The sequence below is a fragment of the Mandrillus leucophaeus genome, unplaced genomic scaffold, assembly GCF_000951045.1.
Source record: "Mandrillus leucophaeus isolate KB7577 unplaced genomic scaffold, Mleu.le_1.0 Scaffold186, whole genome shotgun sequence".
Classification (NCBI taxonomy): domain Eukaryota; kingdom Metazoa; phylum Chordata; class Mammalia; order Primates; family Cercopithecidae; genus Mandrillus; species Mandrillus leucophaeus.
Window position 1 is genome coordinate 1,669,969 of NW_012101876.1, and position 21,416 is coordinate 1,691,384.

The 21,416-nt window shown below is 36.1% G+C and overlaps 1 protein-coding gene across 2 annotated transcripts in view; it reads left to right on the forward strand.

Moving 5' to 3' along the window:
* The window catches only part of TBC1D5 (TBC1 domain family, member 5), a 500,189-nt gene that overhangs the window by 57,425 nt on the left and 421,348 nt on the right, over nt 1–21,416 (forward strand). Inside the window, exon 2 of one of the 2 annotated variants that reach the window (XM_011977920.1) lies at nt 7,930–8,129. The exons of the other annotated variant lie outside the window; for it this stretch is intronic. The gene's annotated coding sequence lies outside the window, so the exon portion shown is untranslated. The remainder of the gene's footprint in view (nt 1–7,929; nt 8,130–21,416) is intronic. 2 annotated transcript variants of the gene reach the window in all.

Sequence of the window (21,416 nt, forward strand, 5' to 3'; positions counted from 1 at the left end):
TATTTTACTAGTTTGTTGGAAACCTATTAAACAAGTAATCAAAATGCAAGCCTGACAATTCATTTGATTTATTTACACCTGTCACCTCCGTTGTTAATGTGAGATGTTATGTGAATCATAGAGATCACAATTTGGCATCTTTTAAGAGCATATTCATTTGGAGATATGTCTAGGTTTGAAATGCTGTTTAGAACAAGGAGACTTTCCCAAAATCTCAAATACCTGTGGAATTAGTGGTAAGATCTGTTTTTCTCAGCTTCACTTTAGTCAGTGAATTCAAATTATTTAATGTCATAAAAGTTAGCAAAATTAGAATTGATATCATTCACTCATTCCCTTACCTTTAACATACCTTAATTAGGCGTGCAAGATACTGAGGTAGGTTTGGGGGACCTGTAGTATCCTGCTTTTTTTCCCTGATCAACCTTTTCCCTATCCCCCTCATTCCCCTTTTATATCTTTTGAGATGGGAAAGTTCCCTTGACTCCTTGGCAGGACTTGAGACAGGGGTGTGGCTCGCTTACTTGGCCACCACCTTGCTCAAACCCCTTGCGGGAGGGGGAGCATGCAGGCAAGTAAGAGCCGGGGTTGGGGTGAGCACTTTTGGGCTCCTCTGGCCCCATGACAGGGTCTAGGGTTATGTTACAATTAATACTGTCTTTGCAGTTGCAATATGCAGATGGCTAAGTGTTAACCAGCCCAATGGAAAGTCAGGGTGACAGCATTTTATACACTGCCCTCTTTGTACCCGGGTTCTTGTTCGGCATCCAGGAAGAATCAAGTCACATGGACTTGAAGGATGCGGAGATTTTATTGAGTGATGGAAGTGGCCCTTGGCGGAATGGGGAGCTGAAAAGGGTATGGGGTGGGAAGATAATCTTCCCCTGGAGTTCAGCTGCCCCCAGCCAAACTCCGACCGTCCCCAGCTGAACTCCTCTCGACCTTCAGATGCTTCTTCTCTTCTGTCCTCTTCTGCTGCGCCTCTCTGCTCTTGTGTCAGTGGAGTTTGGGGGTTTTATGGGTACATGATGGGTGTGTGGTGGGCCAGGGTGGTTTTGGAAAAAGCAACATTTGGGCAGGAAAACAGGGATAACTGTTCTCATTTAGGGCTGTGGTTTCCAGGCTTGAGGGTGAGGCCTTTGCTGGGGAACATCACTGTTTTACCCAGTACTTCCCTGCCTCCTGTCTGTATCACTTTCATGGCACAAATAACCTTCCTAATGCCTAGATTAGAAACCTTGGAAATTTACTAAACTTACTTTTGTTATTTCTCTATGTACTACCATTTCTGTGTTCTTTTCTTTCTCAGTCCTCCATAGCCACAATTCTAGTTTGGTTATTGGTACCTCACCTGACCCTTAGAGCTGTTGTTCTCACTACGTTCCTGTTAATTATTCAGCCATTTTGAAATCCAGTTTAGATTTCCTTTATTTTTTGTGTGAGGGAGCTAACAGGCAGTGAGATCAATAAAGGAAGTGTGGTAGTAAAGTAAGTGATGGAAAGTGATAAGCCAAAAGCAGAAAAGGTATATCTAAATTATTGAGTCATTTGAAGAGCTAACTTACCGTTTTGTCTCTGGTTTTAAGTAGTGTTGCCCTCTTATTTTCTAAGAAGTAAAGCAACCTCAGAATTCCATAATGACTTTGGACAGTGACTACTTTTCATTGGTTTTCTTGTAGTACAAACAGTTTTGGTTTGGTTTGAGTTTTTCTCTTTGCAATTTGAACAAGATGGATTACAGTGTGTATTGGATAAAAGGTGACAGGTGATATTATAAAAAGGGAATAGATTTTAAAAAAAAGAACTCTGAAACAAATGTCATAGTATAAGGAGTAGTTAATGAGATGCAGAATAATAAGTCTGGAACTGAGAATTTAGAATACAAAACAAAGTTATGAACAGTGCTTAAAGTTTCCAGCCCATTTAATCCAAAATAATTTCTTCAAAAATCGTGTTTTTATCTTAGTTACAAGGACATACTTACGAGAATCCTTTAATATAAAATATACTTGTCTTTTTATTGTGTTGTGAAGAAGTCAGTTTTGAAAAGTCCCATGTCTTATGCCTACCACAGGAAATGAACAAAGACCAATGTAAGCTTAAGGGAATTTTTCATCTCTTGGAGTCAAGATGAATCTGCAGCCTCCTTAGGGAAACCATAGATCCTGAATTTTTCTCACTTCTCATGAGAAAATTTGACTGGTCTTTAAGATAGAAACAAACCTCAAGTGCCCAAAGCAATTCTAAGAATTGACCCAGCCTCTTTTGGCCCATTTAAATAGAGTGACGGACTGGGGTGGGGTTGGGGGGAATAACTAACTTATTTCTTACTTTAAGCTAAATTGAACTTGGTATCCAGAGCTTGAGCCTATATGGAACCAGGATATATAGAAGAGAGGTTACCTGGTTGGCATCAGGAGTAATATTGGAAGATACAATAGTGGAAAATGACTGTATTTGGGACAAAAATATGTTACATACTAATATGAGATGAGAGTCATTTTGGAAGTGAAGTTATGTTTTAATTATTAGAACACCTTGGAAGCATTTCATTTAACGTAAAAACCAGAGGGACAGACTTATGTCATTACTTTGGGGATATTTGACTCTATAAAAAGTTTGTAAAGTTGAAGAAATTCCATGAACAGAGTGGGTAATGATAATGTCAACCAAGTTTCCCATAATTACAATTCCTTTTAAATCAGTATAGCATGGTGTCATGGTTAAGACTACATGGATACTGGGGTCAGATTGCTTGGGTTCAAATCCCAGCTTTACCATTTGTTAGTTATGAGATCTTGGGCAAGTTAGTGTTTCTGAGTTTCTCCTATCTGTTTTTTTAGGGGAGGGGAGAGGGAGGAAGGGGAGGCATTAAATGAGATACTCCATATAAATGTCAATATCATAGTAAGCACTCAATAGATACTCTTTTTACTAAAGTCAATTTTCAAGGAATTTTTACTATCTTTGGCCTTTTATTCCCTAGCACGGTCATGATGTAAGTCATAGGGTATAAACAAACTAACTTGAGTGGGCATCTTTGTTTTAGAAGAACACAAGGAAATACTATGCAATAATTTAAAAACTAGCTGCCTACATATGACTTCATAGATAAGCCTTGAAAGAATTATATCATCTTAAAATTTCAAAATTAAAAAATAAGTTCTGTTAACCTTGGGTGAAAGTTTAGAGTTTATAATTTGTTAGAATTTGTAAGTCACCAGAACATTATTGCCAGACCTGACTTAGTGTGGCAGTAGATCAGGTTAATGGGAACTGTCGGATCAGCAGTGTTCCATAGTGACAGTTTGTGGTTCATGCAGAGGGGAAAGTGGACATCCTTTTAATGTTTTGAGTGATTGACAGTGTTGGGAAATATGGTAGACATTTTCTGTCCTGAATACTGCTTTGGTACCTGTGTATGTTAGTGCCCACTGGCATCACCAAGCAGGGCTGTATGTAAGCTTTTATTCTTTCTTTTTTTTTTTGTTTTGGAGACAGAGTCTCACATTGTTGCCCAGGCTGGAGTGCAGTGGCACCTTCTCTGCTCACTGCAACCTCTGCCTCCTGGGTTCAAGTGATTATCCTGCCTCAGCCTCCCGAGTAGCTGGGATTTCAGGCGCCCACCACCACACCCAGCTGCTTTTTTGTATTTTTCGTAGAAACAGGATTTCATTGTGTTGGTCAGGCTGGTCTTGAACTCCTGACCTTGTGATCCGCCTGCCTCAGCCTCCCAAAGTGCTGTAATTACAGGCATGAGCCACCACACCCGGCCGCTTTTATTCTTTAAAGAAAATTTTTCTTTGGTAACTCTTATTATATTAGACCCTCTTATGTATAACTTCTGCAACAAGATTTTCCTATGAACCATTCATCTCTCTTAACATTTCTATGTCTTCTAGTATGTATACTAATAAATGACTTACTCAGTAAAGGAGTAAATGAGTTATATGTTATCAGTAAATGAGTCTTTAATTAGAAAAGTAAATGTTGTGTTAAGGAAAATCAAATTTGGTGGAGGCGTTTTATGTATAGTTAAAACTGCTTTTGTTTGATCATTCCTTTTTTTTTAATTGAGAAGGAACATTGGAAGTGTTGCTCAGAGAAATATCTGAAATTTTCATATTAAGTTGGGTTCATTTTAATTTGTTCAACAAATAATTTGAAAGTTATGTGGCTAAAGAATACAAAGTGGTTTTAGTTGGTACATGTATTTTTAGAAAGCTGGAAAAGTGGCTGGGCGCAGTGGCCCATGTCTGTAATCCCAGCACTGTGGGAGGCCAAGGCGGGCGGATCACGAGGTCAGGAGTTCAAGACCAGCCTAGCCAACATGGTGAAACCCCGTCTCTCTTAAAATACAAAAAAATTACCTGGGTGTGATGGGGGGCACCTGTAATCCCAGCTACTCGGGAGGCTGAGGCAGGAGAATTGCTTGAACCTGGGAGGCAGAGGTTGCAGGGAGCCAAGATTGTGCCACTGCGCTCCAGCCCGGGCGACAGTGCGAGACTGTCTCCGGAAAAGAAAAAGCTGGAAAAGTATTCTCTTCCACTACTGTATCAGAATGTTTGAGAGAGTCTGATTGTGAATCTCCATTTTAATAAGCTTCTCAAGTGATTTTTTAATATGTACACTAAAGTTTTAGAACCACTGCTGAATTCCCTACTGATGGCTTTTAGGCTATTGGCTCTTGACTTTTCTGATGGAACCCCTTTTTTCCTCACATGGGGAAGGGATGGAGGTAAGCTGTTCCTGATGACCTGCCATTCTCTAGACCGTGAAATTTTCAAAGCTTACAGGTCAGCCTTAGAACAATGAGATCTGTGAATAGCCTTCTGCTCTAAGTCTTTCCTCAGCTGGCACTCCTGTGGTAGAGGAACATGTGACGTTAATAGTGATGTACAACCCTATGTATCGTGTCGGAATCTGCACTTAATATTTTCAAAAATGTTAACACTTCTAGCAAGGTAGGAATTACCGGTGAGGAAATATTGCCAGTAGGAAGTACTGGCCAGGATTGTAACTAAGGTTGATTTATTTTAAAGCTCAGACTCTTGACAGTACACATGCCATCCTACTTTTTAGTGGAAAGGGCTTGGGGTGTGGGTTCAGGGAGTCTTCAATTGGAAGTATGACTTTATTACTTACTTGCTTTTCTAACGACTTTACACTTTATTTGGGAATTCTTAAGTTGTTGTAGCATTGGTTTGATAAGCTCTTGAAGCCAGGAGCTTGAGACCAGCTTAAGCAACCAAGTGAGACCCCCATGTCTACAAAAAGAATAAAAGCATAAGTAGTATTTTGAATTACCTAATACAGCTTAAAATCTTCTCAGAACTTCACTGTATTGTACTTGAATGTAATACAGTGTTTTTTGAATAAAAACTTTCCCCTTTTGTTGAATCTGCACAGTATTTGAAGTTTATAATCCAAAAAGGCGATCACTGGTTATATACAAATTTATGTTTACTATATGGAATGTGTTTATTTTAGTTGTCTAAGGCATAAAATCTTTAAAATTTTTCCAACCTTGTTAAGACAAGAAATCATGGATATTTTAGTAGGTTCCTTAGCTCCTTTGGAAGTTTGAAATCAAGAATGTTTAAGTAATATTGAGATTATGCTTTTATGTTGACTTTTTATGTTTGGGCCGTTATTTACTACTAGTCTGACTATTGTTGGCAGATTGAAGTGTATTTTGAGAACTCCTAAGACTTTAGTATTTTGTTGAAAATTGGTTTCATGCTGTTGTTTACATTTTAAAATTAGTGCTCTCAATAAGATTTTGGTTTTCATCTATCCTGAATTCTCCCTAGGAGTGCACAACTTCAAAAAAAGAGGCACAGTCAGCAGAAAAAAGAGGTGGTCTGCGCATTTGTGCGTTGAATATGCATGTTAATTAGGAAAAAAATTAGGAAAATATAAAAACAGATGTTACATAAATTATTGCAGTCCCAGGGCAGCAGTAACTTATACACTGACAATAAGTTTTATATGTGCATGTGTATATCTATTTCTAGATTTCACAATATTTATGTAATTCCTAAGAGAATAGCTAGAAAAAGAACTGGTATATCCTTTCAGTGAGACTGTGGTAAATATTCCTTCTGCATATGGATTTCTGATAAAGTTTAGTTGTTTCATATAGTCTTACTGTAGAGATGTTTTTTTGTGTTTGCTAATTCTGCCCATAGTGTTCTCTTTTTTTTTTCTCTTCTCCTTTCTTGGTTTCTTTGATGGTAGGTGCCTCAATTTGTTCTTTTGTTGGCTATATCCTGTCACAACAAGAAGGTTAATTAAGGATCTTGGCAGTGTAAGAAATTGAAAATTGGCCTAAAATAAAAAATTGATCTAAAGTATGTATTTAGAAATAAAACACATTACAACTACTCAGGACACTGATTGTAGTGTTACTTTTTCTTCTTGTTACCGTTACACTTTCTGAAGAAATAGCCATCATTCTCTGAATAGTAGTGACATAGTACTATGACAATATATAGGTACTTAAATACAGATTTCATCAAATACACATATGTTGGAGTAGTTGAAAACTATTTGAATATCTTTTATTCTAAACAGGCATCCGAAGGGAATGAAAGTGGTCTGTATTTTTACAAAAGAAAGATGAGAAATAGTCATGCTTTGTTTTAGTGGTATAGCAATTTTTAGTTCAACCATACATGAAAAAATGTGAATATAGCACTGTACAAGGAGCAGCTGATGATATTTAGATATTTTCCATATATATAATATAATTTAGGAAAATATTGTTTGTTACTTTTCAAATTAGATTGAAAGTTAAAATAAGAAAATGCAGCATCACAATGTAATGCATAATTCTCTTCACCAAACTGACACACAAATAGAGCATGAATTGTATTCAATAAAATGAGTATATCTAAAAGGACAAAAAAAGTTTCTGGAAATCCTGTTTCCAGAAGAGTGACTTTTGTTACTCGATTTTAGTAGCATGTGATACTAAAATGTGTTTGAAATAATTTGTATTGAATCTCAGTAAATTTCAGTTGGAATCTGTTGTCAGCTTTTTCAGTTTCATGTTGTTGATTATGTTTTACATTATATTAGCTAACTGCTGCTATCTTTTTATATGTGTACCAAGCCACCAGTAAGCTCTTAATAGGTTTTTGAACCTTAAGAACTAATAGAGAATGATATCTAGAGGAAGTTGATAATATATTTAGTAATTTTTTATTATTAAGAGGTTCTTTACTTAAATTGGATAGCCTAGCTAAGAAATTTAGTTGTTAATCTTACAGATTTTATGTAAATATATCTATGTGTATGATTATTTATGGAGGTGTATTACTGAAGATGAAAAAAGTTTTTTCTTTAGAAAAAGGCTGTGAAAATTAATTTTAACACCTAAATAATATTAACTTGTCATCACTGATGCATCTATATTCTAATTTTACATTTTATTAATGCTTTAGAATCCATTTTCAATGGAATTTTTTTCTCATTTGTTTTCAAATGTCAAATTTCCATTTTTATATTATGTGATTTTAAAATGTGATATTATTTTACTACGTGTTAGAATAGTTTCTTATTTCAACACTTTTTTGCCATTTCAGTGCAAAGTTAAACAAATTAGAGGTGATCGTTTGATAGTGAAACCTGTTGTTTTTGTATTATATATGTAAAATGCCATTTATTTTTGGCATTATAAAATGCCTCTCTTTCTTCCAGGAGTTGAAATAGGTGAAGGAAAGAGTGATTAATGAGTAGGCTAATATTTGTCCTCTAAGAACTTAAAATATTTTGATAGGAATTCTTTTTAGCCTGCTTTTTGTATGGTATTGTTTGATATGATTTAGGGTTTGATATGATTTAGGGTTATGATTTATGATTTGATATGATTTAGGGTTTCTCCTGGGGTAGGAGCATTTGAAGCTATTTTATTTATTTTTCTAGGGAGATGCTATTTTTCCAGCAATTAAGAGAGAACTTAGCTTGTCTCTGTTTCTTGATTCCTCTTCAATTTCTGTTTGCAAACCAAGACTTGTGTTTGGAGAACTCTGTTGTACTGAGCCTAAGTCATTTTTGATCTATGACAAGAACGTGCATTTTCACATGTCAACCGGATTTGTGGACCAGTAAAGTTCTCCCCAAAGGTAAGCATATATTTATTCAAAATATACATTTTAAAATAGAATACTCTCAATACCCTTACCATAGTAATGCGTTCCATAGATTTTTGTACAAAAAAAAGTATGTGTGCTTGGGTACTTCTGCCAAATTTAGATTGAAGAGTCCTTCAGTTACTCAGTTTCCTGATCTGTTTCTGTCCTGCCTCCTACTTTTAGTCACCAGTTTCCATTCTTTCCCCTTTGTCCATTGTTTTTCTTCTCAGTTAGCTGAGTCTTCAGGGTGTCTTTTAAAAGTGTTTTCCCACCAGCAGACTTCAGCATTTTCCTTAGGGAATACTTTTTGTATCCATAGACCTTTTATTTTCTTTTCTCTACTCCCCACTCCCCCACCATTTCTTACAGAAGTAGGAAACTAGAATGATTGAACTTAGAATTGGAGGTGTATCGGATAACATTCACAATTTTTTTCCTTATTACAACCCGTAGTGAGGAATAAAATGTACATTTATGAGCCGAGTCCTATTGGTATAAATGAAACTGAAACAAAAGTTTAATTCTTACTCCAACTACCTGGGATGTGGTTGATGCTATATTATATTATATTCTTTGTATATTTTATTTAATGCTTCCTGGTATGTGTCACTTATGCAGTTTCAGAATCCCAGCTTTAGATCACGTGAATGTTTGCTCATCACTGATTTTTTGGGAGAGTAAAATAAAAGAGATAGTTTCTCTTCTGCCTCAGTGAAGCTGCCTTTTTTCTTGTCTCTTCTGTGCGTCTCATCTCTTTCCCCATTCAATATAGACTATCAAATGACTTAGTGAGAGAACTGGGTAACTGCTGGGAAACACCGCAGTCCTTACTGGGTTCTTTTATAGTGAGAACATAGGCACAAGTACTGAGATCTCAGAATTTTAAAGGAGAATAAATTTTTGATATAATCACGTCTTTATAGTAAGGTGTATATTTCTTTATTCTCTTCTTGTGTATTTTGTCTGTTTAAATTGTATGTGCATCCAGATGCCCTCAAATCATTCTTGGTTTGAAACATGTTTAACTTTTTACATCCTGAATATCAAGTTAGAATAACCCAGGTCCTTTCCCAAAGTGGTCTCTTCTAGTACCCATTCCCATTTTATTTAACATTTGTATCTTTTTAATAAATTGAAGACATTTTTTCCTGATGTATAAAAGTAATTTTTTTTATTAAAAAGTTTGGTAAATGTAGAAAAACATAAAGAGGATAAAAATTGTCCCTAATCCTGGCTGGGCATGGTGGCTCATACCTGTAATCCCAGCACTTTGGGAGGCTGAGGTGAACAGATTGCTTGAGCTCAGGAGTTGGAGACCAGCCTGGGCAACATAGCAAATCCCCATCTCTGTGGAAAAAATAAATGTTGGCCGGGTACAGTGGCTCACGCCTGTAATCCCAGCACTTTGGGAGGCTAAGGCAGGTGAATCACAAGGTCAGGAGTTCAAGACCATCCTGGACAACATGGTGAAACCCTGTATCTACTAAAAGTACAAAAAACTTGCCGGCAGTCGTGGCAGTCACCTGTAATCCCAGCTACTGGGGAGGCTGAGGCAGAAGAATCGCTTGAACCCGGGAAGCAGAGGTTGCAGTGAGCCGAGATCATGCCACTGCACGATTTATTTATTTTGAGACAGCCTTGCATCTCAAAATAAATAAATAAGTCAACTTAAAAAATTAAAAAAAAATATTTTGAATCCTGTCATACAGAGATGAACTGATACACCATTTTAAAAATGAAGTTTATTACATTTAATTTTACTTGAATTTAACAGAGGAAATTTTAAAAACCCTGAAATGAAGCTTAAAGAATTACTGAACCTCATATACATCCCCCCCGCAAAAAAAAAAAAACCATAAATGTTAGTTTCTAAGAACCTTCCAAAGTTAAATAACATTATGAACATATTTGGAAATCTTTACTCTGGAAATAAGAAAATAGAAAGAGTGAACTGAAAGCAGAATACCTTTTATGTTAACATAATCTATTGAGGTGAAATTTGTATAACACAGAATTCACCATTTTGAAGTGAACAGTTCCGTGGTATTGAGTACATTGACAGTGTTGTGCAACCTTCCACCTCTATCGAGTTCAGAACATTTCCATCATGCCAAAGTAAAGTACCTTACCCATTTAGCAGTTTGTTTTCATTCTGCCTTAGCCCTAGGCTCTGACATCCATCAGTCTGCATTCTGTCTCTGTGGATTTATGTGTTCTGTATATTTAATATGAATGTAATCATAAAATATGTGATGTTTTGTGGGTAGCTTCTTTCATTTAACATAATATTTCAAATTTTTATTCATGTTATAGCACTTATTATTACTTCATTACTTTTCTTGGCTGAATGCTAGTCCATTTGTTTATCCATTTATTCATTCATGTACATTTGGTTTGCTTCTACTTTTTGGTTACTCTGAATAGTGCTGCTCTAAATGTGTTAATGAACCTGTTTGAGAACCTATTCTCCGTTCATATGGGTATGTGCCTACGAGTGGAATTGCTAGGTCATATTGTAATTCTGTGTTTAACTTTTTGAGGAACCATCAAACTTTTCCATGGCAGTTGCATCATTTTACATTCCTGTCAGCAGTGTATGAGGGTTCTACTTTCTTTGAGACAGAGTCTTGCTCTGTCGCCCAGGCATGAGGGTTCTACTTTCTTTGAGACAGAGTCTTGCTCTGTCGCCTAGGCTGGAATGCAGTAGCACAATCTTGGCTCACTGCAACCTCTGCCTCCCAGGTTCAAGCGATTCTCCTCCCTCAGCCCCCTGAGTAGCTGGGACTACAGATGCATGCCACCATGCCCGGCGAATTCTTTGTATTTTTAGTAGAAACGGGGTTTTTTCCATGTTGCCAAGGCTGGTCTTGAACTCCTGAGCTCAGGCAGTTCGCCCACCTTGGCTTCCCAAAGTGTTAGGATTACAGGCATGAGCCATCTCACCCAGCTGGGTTCCACTTTCTCTACATTTTGCTAACACTTACTATTTTCCTTTTTTTTTTTTTTTTGTCAGGATATCTTATGATACCGATAAATGACTTTTAACAAAGTAGAGAAATGATCTATTTCTTATATATTTAAGTAATTTATTTCTTTTATTTTTTTGAGATTGGGTGTCACTCTGTCTCCCAGGCCAGAGTGCAGTGGCATGATGTCAGCCCACTGCAACCTCTGCCTCCTAGGCACAAGCAATCCTCTTACCTCAGCCTCCCAAATAACTGGGACCATAAGCGTGAGCCACCATACCTGGCTAATTTTTGTATTTTTTGTAGAGACAGGGTTTTGCCATGTTGCCCAGGCTGGTCTTGAACTCCTGAGCTCAAGTGATCCACCTATCTTGGTCTCTTAAAGTGCTGGGATTATATAGGCATGAGCCACCATGCCTGTTGCATATTTTATTTCTTATTTAGCAATTATATTTCTTAAATAGTAATTATACATCATTTCAGACTATCATTCAGTTCTATTTTCTCTCCAGAACTACCTGACCAGTGAACACATTTTTCCCAGAATAAAAGGTTTCTTTTCTTCATTTGCTCAAAATCATATATTTTCTTTCACATTTGTATCATTTTTGTTTCTTTTAGGTATATGTGTAGTTTTTTTAAATAAGAGTTTTAAATTGCCGTTCTTTTTGTTTAATGCTCGTAAGAGATTTATGCCTGTATATATATATATATATATATATATATTTTTTGATAGCGTACTACAGTTGTACTTTTGGGCTCCTAAATCATAAAATAACATTTTGGTAAAGTTATTTACACTCTATTTGAGGACATTTCTCAACCTCAACCTCCTAGTTAAATATAAAACAGAGCTTCCTTGTTCTTTTGCTGGCCTGTCTTTCGGAGATTTCTTTTCACTATAATATTGAGTTAGTTGTACTGGTTTTTATATCCCATTTTTGTCATCATCCATCCTTTAACTACAACTTCAGAAAGGCTAAATGGGAGATGAATTTTCTGAGTTGTGAATATTAGAAAAATTTTCTATTTTATTTTCACAGTTGATTGATAATTTAGCTGGGTATATGTTTCTAGTTTAGAGTGATTTTCCTCTGAACTTTGAAAGCTTTGCTTTAATTTTTTCTACTATCCATTATTCCTCCCGAGAAATTTGAAGCCGGTCTTACTCATTGAGGACTGTTTTAGGAGCTATCGCACTGAAAACAGAATGGATAAAAATCCTTAACTTGATTAAGCTTACATTCCAGGGTGGAGAGGTTGATAAGTAGCAGGATAAATAAATAAAATATATAGTACCTTAGACAGTGATTCTGTGAAGGAAAATAAAGCAGCCAGTGGGAGATAGAGAGTTTGGAGTATAGGGAGAAGAATGGAAATTTTAAATAGAGTGATCAGGGAAAGCTCACCGATAAGGTAACATGTGAGTAAAGACCTGAAGGAGGTGAGAGAGTGAGCTGAAGGATCACAAAGTACAAAGGTCAAATGGTATCAAGATGTAACATTGATGCAGTACAGTAAACATAGATAGAGAAGACTTAAAATCCTGGCCTTGGGGCACCTTTAGTAAAGGGGTTAGGAGAAAAAGAGGAAGTAGTAGATGTGGCTAGAGAAGAAAACTCAGTGAGGTTAAGAGGAAAACTCATTTGTCTTTCAGAATATCTGAAAGTGATGTAAATGTTTGAAGGAAGGAAGAGTGATCATCTGTGAAAATCTTATTTATAGGTGAAGTTAAAGATGGACTATTCAAGGGAGAGTGGGAGGAGAAACACATGTAGCAGCAGCTTAAGGGGGAAGCTGGAGTGAAGAGAGGATTTTTTTGAATAGGAGAGAAATAGCATACTAATGGGAGCGCTCCAAGAGAGAGGAATAAACTGATGATGCAAGAAAGAGTGGAAAATTGTTAAAGCAGTGTGTACAAGCAGAGATATCACCTTAAGTAGAAGCATAGGTGGTTTATTCTTAATAAGAAGGAAGGCAGAGTATATCGGCACAGATCCATTGTTAAAAAGCATTTGGTTGAGCTTTGTACTATCTCCAGGATATGTTACATACAGGATGATTACTTGCTTCCCACTTCTTTAGGCTTGTCCTGTAATTCTCCTTTGTGGTTTTTTCTTTAACAATGTAAATATATGGTGGTTCCTAGTTTAGGAATTCTGTGTTTAGAAAAAATTCTGTTAATGGAATTAAGGCATACAATAGGCGTTTATGAATTATATACCTGTTGGTATTTTTTTAAAAGTTTCAAGTTTGTAAATATTTCTGTAAAATGCTCTGGAGAACCATCAAGCTACAGTAAGAGTAGAAACAGGGCCATCAAAATACTTTCTTATACCAGGTTGGGGAGTTTATGGTTCAAATTCACTTATCAGAAAATGATAAAGTACTTCATGGCCTAGATTGCTTGAACAACGGTGAAATTGTAATTGTAAAAAATCTATGATGCCAAGTGTCTATTGTTCTTTATGATTCATGTTTCTCCTGGTCACCTCAGCCCCACAGCACACTTGATAAATACGGTATACAATAATGGCATTAGAATTCTCACATTTTCCTGTTGGTATAATGTGATCTCTGCTGTCTCTCTCATGTGCTTCTGAGTAAGAATGGCAACAGTGTTACCCTTTGTACTCATTCTTGCTCAAGTTCCCAGCTCTCTATAGTGATACGGTAGTTCCCTCTTACCTGGTTTTGTTTTCTGTGGTTTTACTTATGGCAGGTACTCAGCTAACTGGAGAATTACTTTTAAAGCAATGTATCCTTTATAAGAAGATTTGCTTTTTAAATTGGATGATGTGAGGAAAATTCTTTTTTTTTTGGGGGGGGGAATTGATTGTGAATGTTTTTAGGTTTTCACTATGTGTGCAGTAGACATAGCTGCCACTTTTGTGTTAAACAGCGATAAAAATCGTTACGTGTAGGAAATACAAAATCTGTTTCACGTTCTCTTCCTCTTACTCATTTTTACAAGGGCTTAATGAACAGTGAAATTGACCAACAGTTTCACCTCCTTTTCCTTGCAGTTCTGGTAGTCTCTTGTGGCACTTAGTACACCTGAAAGAAGTAGCAGGAAGATGGACAAATTGGAAGGGAGAAGTTATATGAACATATGATCAGACAAATAGAAAATTAACCCATAATAATTGAAAGATGTCTGTATTTCTAATTTACATTCACCTGTGTAAAACACATTTGTCAAATATGTATTTCTATTTTATATATAAATTTGAAGTTTCTACTTCAGATTATTCCCACTTTAGCAGTATTTGGGTTTGTACTAGTTTGTAGTGTGAACAGCTGACCCATTTAAAGGGAATTTAAAAAAACCTTTAATTTGTAATGATTTGACAGTTATGCCACTAACATTACACTTATTAATGAGAATAAGATTTCAATTCTTAAAAATATGTGCTCCACATTTTATAAGTGGTATGAACAATAATTTTGCCTCAACTTAAGAATTACTTACTTTATTCAGTATACTAGTAAACATTGGCTGAAGATTCTTTGAAAACCCTAATTATTTGGAATATATTTGAAACCTTTGCTCTTATGTACTTCTGTTCAAAATATTACAGGGTTTTAGATGATTTAGGCTTAGAAGTTTGGAGTTTACAATTTCTGTCTTCTCAAGACTTAGAAATATGTTAGTATTATTGGAACCAAGTAGTTTTACCCACGTAATTGCGTGTCAGCTCTAGCAATGTGGAATAAAACTTACTGAAATAAGTCATTATTTCCTATGTGAAATATCCATTTAAAGTGTTTTTTACCTGATGAGCATGTATTTTAATTCTTAAAATAGAACAGAGGAAATGAAGTATTTCTATAGCTAGGGGAGATTGTCAGCTCAAGTTCGATAGTATGATGTTTGACATTAGGCCAAGGATATTTTCAAAGTTTTAAAAAATGTTTATTGTTACTTTTGTAAAATACATGTGCTTTCATTATATCTTATGTGTTAATCTAATTTCCCATTGAAGTCACCGATTAAAGGGAATTCTGTACCAGTAGGGTTCTAAAACCTTGACATTATTTTAATCTGATAACAAATGGGTTTAAGTTCATGTTCTTTCAGTTGTTGGCAACAAATCTAAACCTGTATTTTTTGGATTTATGAGGATAAATCCTGCTTTGGCAATCTTGTAGATTCTCAAGAGAATAGTTAAACAGTGATTAATCATTGTTTCTTCACTGAGTGTGCAGAAAAGAATGGAAAAGCTGCATTTCACACTTCTGAAGCAATTAATCCCCATGATCTTAGCCAGGTTTGTCTTGTAGATAAGTTGGGATACAAAACGGTACCTAATTTATCAATGTATGCATGCCATAAAGTATAAAACACACAATTTATTTCATATCATTTATAGTCAAATGTAAAAAAAGAGTGACTTTGCCATATCCAAGAGTGTTTCCTACATTACCTTCATATAAACTAAGTACCAGAGATTACAATGGGATTCCTGTTTATTGTGCACATCTGGTGCAGTCACTATGCATTTTCTCATTCACTTGCTGGCATTTTTAGTGATTGTGGCATAAATCACCTTGCTAATCAGAAACATAAGTGATGGGAAGTCATCTCCTTTTTTTGAACAATGGGAAAAAACATATGGCTTCTTAGACAGTACTTGGCTGTTATACTATTTATGTGGCATTATATTCTGTATTTAGAATTTCATATTAATTGCAGTAGTTTGGTTGAAGGCATTGAATATTCAGGGTTTGTGGTCAGAGTATTTGTTTTATACCTCTTTCAAAATAAATAATCACAAAAGGTAAAATTATAATCCTTGTATTTAGAAATTTTAAAAAATTTAATTCTCAAAGGGAAGGGTAGTGAATATAATAACCTTTTATCCTTGGCTTTATGATACTTACCTACCTATTCCTCCCACTTTCATTTTTCTTATTATTGAGTGGCAGGAAAAGATTCGTTTTAAATGTGTAAATTTCAAATGAAAATTAATTTGTTCAGAGAAGTTTTTAAAAATTTCTAAATACAAAGGTGGGAAGAGTTACTGAGATTAAGATGAGTTGAAGATAGTATATATTTTAAAATGCTCCTGTGGATGTTTACTTAGATGCACTGAAAGTTAGTTTTTAATTATATCTATTTCAAAACACTGCACTGATCAGAGTAAATGTTACTGTCTTTAAAGCACTAAAATGTAAATTGATAGTAGTTTGCTTTTGCATTTTTGGTGAATTGCTGTTTATTAGTTGGAATCGCTTTTTGCAGACACTATAGCTTAAAGTAAAACTTTGTAAAACTGAAGAATTCTTATATGCAGATTTTAAAGACTGCCTTCAGTGTCTGTGATAGAGTGCTTACTGTAGGTGTGGTTCCCTGCCCCACCCCACTTTCAATGGATTGTAAATATAATAGCCTTTTACTCTTGACTTTATAATACTTACCTATTCCTTACCACTTTCATTTTTCTTATTATTCAGTGGCAAGAAAAGATTCCCTTTAAATGTATAACTTTCAAATGAAAATTTGTTCAGAGAAATTTGTGTCTTTTACAGTTTTTTTCCTGTATTACATGTGATTGATTATAAATTAGTGAGGTAAATTTTTAGCAAATATATCAGAGCTTATTTCTCAAAATTTGTGTTATTTCTTTTGAAGTGTTCCCCTTGGGAAGATGTACACATAGTCCATCAATCAAAGTACTTTTGGAATGCCTGTTTTTGAAATTTCTGTAGTGGAATTGATGTCTAACTGCTCAAAATGGGTACTTTGAAGGGAGATAAGATTCATTTTGTGTATACATATGCTACTATTTTTCTTAAAAAAATCAATCAATCAATCATAATAGCTTGTCTTACACCCTTGTATACCTTATAGATAATTGGGCACTATGAATAGAAATACAGTTTTGAAAAACTACCTGGATTTTATATAAATGGCCATATTTATCCATTTTGTTTTAGAAGTCTTCTATGATATTGTCTCAAGGACTACCTGCAACAGGAGCCCACAAATTGAATAAGTGCAACATAAGGAGAGGATTTTTTTTTTCTGTTTTTGCTTGTTTCAAAAATGCTAGTATCCAGATTCTCTATTAACGTATATTGTACTATTTTAAATATTATAGTTATAACTGAATTAAGACCTTCTTTCTAGATTAAAATTATCCACTGCTTAGAACTGACTGAAATCTGTACTTTACTGCCTCACTTCTTGGCTGTTCTTTCTTCCTTCATGCTCTTATAACCTGCATCACCTCTCACCCCCCATCATTTTTTTAAGATTGAGGTGTATTTCTTGTAGAGATCAATTTAAAAGCAATACAGTCTTAAACGCATGTGTATGTGTTTTCTTTTTCTTCATCAAAATGTAAAAATTCTAGGAGGATTGGATGTTAAAATCCAAGAATAGTCAATTTAAGGAATGGCTAAGAGTATCAAAATAAATGAGGAAAAATAAAGAGTTCTATTCTTAGTAACTGAACATTTTGGAATTTGTCAGTAATGGAATTTCGAGGAAAAATTTCTTGCATAAAGCACTTGATGGAAAAAATATATTAACCTAAAATATTTGCATATTCATTATGTTTACAAAGCCAGGAATTTAATTTCTAAATGTATATCAATTTTTGAATGAAATTGTACTACCAGCGACGTTGATATTCACTGTACATTTAGTTTAAATGTTGCTTATATTTTTAGAGAATTTGCATTACTTTCTTTTAATTCATTCTCTGTCTTATTTACATTCATAGTTTGTTGGTACATATTACCCTCCAAAGTAAATTCTGAACTGAGTACAGACTTTGCAAGAAAAGTTAATGTCCTTTTCTTATGTTCTCATGACATGAAGAACGAATCCTCCCCATCATAGGGATAGCCTTACTAATAATTCCCAGCCAGGCAGGTTATGTCCTGCTGTTTGTCTTTCTAGCCCTCCCTTTCCTTCCTTGTGTTTATCTGTAAGTGGCTTTTGGAATGCCGGTAGAGGTGATGTGCCTACCAGTGGTGAACCTAGAGTGCCTTCTAGTCCCTGAAATGCTATGGGGTAGGTGGTATGACACTGTTGGCCTAATCAAACCAAAATTCAAGTAAAAATGTTATTTGTGAACGTTTTCCAAGAAAGGGAGGCTTGAATTTGTAAATGGAAAGGTATTTTGAATGGCATATGTAATTCAGAATTTTTAATTTTTTTTTGAGGCAATATTTCACTCTGTCGCCCAGACTGGAGTGCATGATGTGATTAAGGCTCACTGCAGCATCAACCTTCAGGGCTCAAACCATCCTCCCACCTCAGCCCCCACTACAGGTGCACACCACCATGCCCATCTAATTGAAAAAAAAGTTTGTAGAGATGGGGTCTCAGAATATTGCCTAGGCTGGTCTCAAATCTCCTGGACTCAAGCAGTCCTCCTGCCTTGGCCTCCCAGTGTTGAGATTATAGGCATGAGCCACTGCACCTGGGATGCTGGAAATTGATAATGGAGTATATTAAGTATGAGAAATGTGGAACAAGAAAGGGTGTTTTGTGTTCAGATATTTCTGTCTTTTGTTGTAATGTTTAAGGCTCTTTCTGGGTAGCATGTTTTCAGTGTGGTCTTTGCTTGTTTTTCCTGTAGCGATTTAGCCTTATCTGGAACATGGAGGCTAGCAGGGTTGACCTGCCAACCTGTGTGTGTGTGTGTAGGAACAGAAGTGAGTTTTTCCTAAGAAAAATCCAAGAACAAAGTGGCAAACCTGGTGACACAGTCTCAGTTGTTAGCAAAGCAGCATTTCTAAATTCAGCCTGGGGTCTGTTTTGTTTTCTGGTCCAGAAATCTTACACTTGTGGAGATAGATGGCTGGGCTGTGAGAAAATAAATCTGAAAGAACAAGAGAATCAGGAGAAGTATTATAAGATGCTTAGAGACAAGCAACATGGCCCTTCTACTCTCTGAGCGACGAAGGCAAAGGGATTCTGTCTTTGCCATAGTCCACGAATTAACTGTCATTTTGCAGACTCCACTGTGCTAACAGTGTTGGAAAGGTGTTGGGGCATCATGGTTGATAGCAGTGCTACTTGGTAAGGCAGTCTTTAGAGCAGAGGGGAGGTTGGGTTCAGTGGGAGTGGGGATATATTGAAGAAGCTGCAGTGGTGCCCTGTTGGTGACAGTAGTGACCTATTATAATCAACAGTACACAGCAGAGAGGGCAACAGATATCTCAATGGGGGAACAGGTGAGGCCCTCCCATGCTTAATTTGGAGGCAGTGGAAGCAGCAGACCTTAAATATCACATAGGGATAGATGTGCCATGGTAGGTGAGTGTTAGCTGATTGGTCTTTTCCAGGAATATGTGAGATATTTCAGGATGATTCCCAGCAAAGTTCTGGGAGGACAGCTTAGAGAGGTCTTTCATTCTGCATTAAAGATAGAGATGAGAATCACCAAGCAGAAATTACATTTGTTTTGTAAAGTAATTTACAAATTTATTGAGATACTAAAGGTCTCTCTTTTCTCCTTACTTTTTAAACTTCTTTCCATGAAGTACTTTTAACCTACTGTGGCAGTGTTCTAGGTGCTGGATCAACAGAGTTAAAATATGATTTTTTCCAACAGGAGCTTGTAGTTTATAGAGGAAAGTGTAGTAGTTAAAAAATTAACATCTAGTGTGATGAATAATGTGATAGATTAATGCATGGGAAACAGTGTACCCCAGAAGAAGGGTTCTTAAACCAGCTTGGAGGTCAGGATGGAGGATAGTTTCAAGAAAACTTCCCTGAGAATGTGCAGGCTGAATGTATATGAAGAATATTGAAATATTGAAAAAAGACACTCTAAGCAGATGGAAATACTGCCTGGGTAGCCTAGAAATGGCTACAAACCTAAAGTGTACTGAGGAACTGCAAGTAGTTTGGGTTTGCAAATTGAGTAAGAATGAGACCTGAGACTATAAATACAAAGTAGATTTTTGAAGAGTCTTGTGGGTTATGCCAAAGATTTGGGCTTTGTTTTTTTCCTAGAAGAGGAAAGGAAAATGAAAAATAGAAATAGTCTCAAATTGCAGTGCTAGGCATTGTGATCTACTGCAGGAATTTAAGCCAAGGAGAGGTGAGATCAGATTTGAATGTTAGAAAGAGCACTTATGTGGAATTTAGCAATTAAGATGAGAGGCAAAATTCAAGAGCCCAGATACTTACAAGGAGACTTTACACTAAATTAAGTCAGGGTCAGAGGTAAGGGAGAAGAAGGGACTAAATTGATCATATTTGGCAGTTGATTGCATCAGAGAAGGCCAGAAAGGAAATACTGGCATTTGACCTGCGTGAGAGGTTGGTTGATAAGGCCATCCCTACAAGAGAATACAAGAGGAGCAGTTTGAAAGGGGGAGAGGATGACTTCTGTTTGGACATCTTATTGATTAAAGATAGGAGATGGTTGAATGTATGGATCTCTCAAGGCCAGGAGATCAGTTTCTGTAAGAGATATGTACTTGGAATCACTAACATAAATGCTGGCATGAACTTATTTAAAAATTATTTGCTAAGCATTTCCCAAGCATTGTGTTTGGCATTGATGGAACAAAGATGAATAAGTGTATTTGATGGGTATCTAAGGTTGTCCAGGGATTATAGGTAGAGATAAGGAGAAGTCCTTGGATAAATTGGCTACTATCAAGCCAAGTGATGGGAAAAGAGAAACTTGGCCAAGAGATGAAGGAGGGAAACAGTGAATAATGATATGCCTGAACACACAGCTGGAGACAACAACACAACAGTGTGGAAAATAGAGGGATTAGAAGTGAAGTACCAAAAATGGTCGTCGAATTTGACATCTCTATGTAATGTGCCTTAATAAGCAATTGGAGTGGAGTGGTTTGAAGCAAAAATCAGCCCATTGGGTAGTTGATATATAAATGGAACATGAAGCATTATAGACTATCAGTGAAAGGTACTATGTTACTATTATCTGAAGAACTGACTATCAGAGGGGGACACAGAGCAGCAGAGATTTGTTGTTCTTGATTTAGGAGAGACTTCAAAGTGTTTACATATTGGCGAAAAAGGCCCAGAAGGGGGAGAGAGAGAGGTTGATGTTATAGGAGAGAAAGTAAGTTAAAATTGTTAAATTTGGAGCAATGTATATGAAAAGATGGAACAGATTTGGACTTACTAGTGGAGGGATGATTAGTTTGTACAGGAGGAGGGCTCCTTTTTTTTTTAACTGAGAATGCAAGAAATATGAAAGGTGTAGATTTGACATGACAATTCAGATCTCCCAGGAGGCAGATGCCAAGATGGAATTAGCAGCTTAAGAGATTTCTTGGGGGGAAATCTTAGGAGGGGGAGGGAGGGAGG